We start from the raw sequence: 2,500 nt of genomic DNA, 5'->3' as shown, positions 1-2,500 counted from the left end.
CACACACACACACACACACACACACACACACACACACACACACACACAAAAACACACACACACACACACACAAAACAACACACAAACACACACACATTCCTGGACAAGGCTCACAACAATTTCTCTTTTATTCATCTATTTTTTTTATTCATCAAACTCAAGATTATATAATACAAAGTCATATATGGTTCTTCTGCCTCGTGGCGTCTCCTCACCTTTGGCTTCGCTGCGAACGGAGGGAGAGAGAAGGAGAGAGATAAAAGAGTGGGAAGAAGGAATGGTGATGATAATACGAAAGAAGAAATGAATAATAATAATCCGAGGATGGGAATATCACTGAAAAAGGAGGGAGAGAGACGGAAAGAGAGAGAAGAATGATAAGAAGGAATGATAATAATGATGAGGGAAATAAATGATAGATAGAAGAATGAGAAGATGGTGATAATAATACGAAAGAAGAAATGAATAATAATAATCCGAGGATGGGAATATCACTGAGAACGGAGGGAGAGAGAAGGAGAGAGATAAAAGAGTGGGAAGAAGGAATGATAATAGTGATAAAAGGGATATAACAGGAAGAAGAAGAATGAAAAATGAACGGAGAAAGAGAGAAGGAGAGAGATAGAAGAATGAGAAGAAGGAATGATAATAATGATAAGAGGGAAATAAATGATAGATAGAAGAATGATAAGAGGGAAATAAATGATAGATAGAAGAATGAGAAGATGGAAGGGTGATAATAATACGAAAGAAGAAATGAATAATAATAATCCGGGAATGGGAATATCACTCAGATAAGGAGGGAGAGAGAAGGAGAGAGATAAAAGAGTGGGAAGAAGGAATAATAATGATAATACGGAAGAAGAAATGAATAATAATCCGGGAATTGGGATAATAATGATAATAATAGGGAAATACAATGAAGAAGAAGAATGAAAAATGAACGGAGGGAGAGAGAAGGAGAGATAAAAGAGTGGGAAGAAGGAATGATGATGATAATACGAAAGAAAAAATGAATAATACTCCGGGAATGGGAATAATAGGAATAGGAATAGGAATGAAAACATGAATAATAGTAGTAATAATAATGATAATAATAAAAATAACAATGACAATAATAATAATAATAATAATAATAATAATAGAAAATGAAAAGAAGGAATAGGAGGAGGATGAATAAAGAACAGAAATTATAATAACGTTAAGGAAGGAGATGAAGAGATAGAAAGAATAAGTAGTAAGAGTAATGATAATGATAGAGAGGAGGAGGAGGAGGAGGAGGAGGAGAAGAAGAAGAAGAAAAAAAAGGAGGAGAAGGAGGAGGGAGGAATAATAATAACGATAATAAGAAAAAGAAGAAGGAAGAGAAGCAAAGTAGTGAGGAAGAAGAAAAAGGAGAAGAAAAAAAGAAAGAAAAAAAAGAATAAACAAACAAGAAGAAGAGAAAGAAAGAGAAAAAGAAAAAATTAACAGAACTCTCACCCCCCCCCACCTACCCCCACCCCCCACCATGCTACTACGACCACCTGCGCGTCAACACAAAACGACTTTTCCTCAGTCTCGTATCTCGTTTTTATTCTCCTTTGCTTCAGTCTGTCTTCGCTAATAAAGGTAAAGATGGATGAGGTGGCTAAAGGTGGCTAAATATGGATAACATGATTTAGAAATCTCTTTTTCATTTTTTTTATTAAATGGCTAATCACGATGTCTTCCTTTTTTATATTAACAATAATTTGTACTTCCTTTTTTTGAACAATAATTTGTACTTCCTTTTTTTTGAACAATAATTTGTACCATTCTATTGCGTCTCGTCGATGCGCATTTGTCCAGGTGCGCCAGGCGTCCCTCAAGGTCACGTGCGCAGTGAACGAACTTCGAAGACCAGATGAACAAACGCACGCACAAACGCATGGACAAAAAATGAGTAACTGAACAAAAAAATGAGTAAATGAACAAACACATCGATGAACAAAAAATGAGTAAATGAACAAAAAATGAGTAACTGAACAAAAAAATGAGTAAATGAACAAACACAAACACATCGATGAACAATAAATGAGGAAATGAACAAAAAATGAGTAACTGAACAAACAAACATCGTTGAACAAAAACTGAGTAAATGAACAAACACAAACACATGAACAAAAAATGAGTAACTGAACAAACACAAACACGTGAACAAAAACTGAGTAAATGAACAAACACAAACACATGAACAAAAAATGAGTAACTGAACAAACAAACACATCGATGAACAAAAATTAATAAATTAACAAACACATAAATGAACAAAAAATGAGAAAAAGAATAAATGACTATGTAAATAAAGAGAACGGATGAATAGATGACTGAGTGAACAAAGGAGAATATATGAATAACTGAATGAAAATAATAAATGAAGGAATAACTTATTAGGTAATTAAAAAAAGTGAATGAATTGATAGCTAAATGAAGATAAAACAATAAATTACTAGTTAAATAAAAAATAAATGAATAAAGA

The 2,500-nt window shown here is 33.2% G+C and overlaps 1 protein-coding gene across 7 annotated transcripts in view; it reads right to left on the bottom strand.

The window, feature by feature from the left end:
* The window catches only part of LOC113826480 (uncharacterized), a 440,255-nt gene that overhangs the window by 88,896 nt on the left and 348,859 nt on the right, over positions 1–2,500 (bottom strand). The gene's annotated exons all lie outside the window — the stretch shown is intronic.

This window comes from Penaeus vannamei, chromosome 42, assembly GCF_042767895.1.
Source record: "Penaeus vannamei isolate JL-2024 chromosome 42, ASM4276789v1, whole genome shotgun sequence".
NCBI classification, from domain to species: domain Eukaryota; kingdom Metazoa; phylum Arthropoda; class Malacostraca; order Decapoda; family Penaeidae; genus Penaeus; species Penaeus vannamei.
Note: the sequence above shows the minus strand (reverse complement) of the source record. Positions and strands in the feature narration are given on the sequence as shown.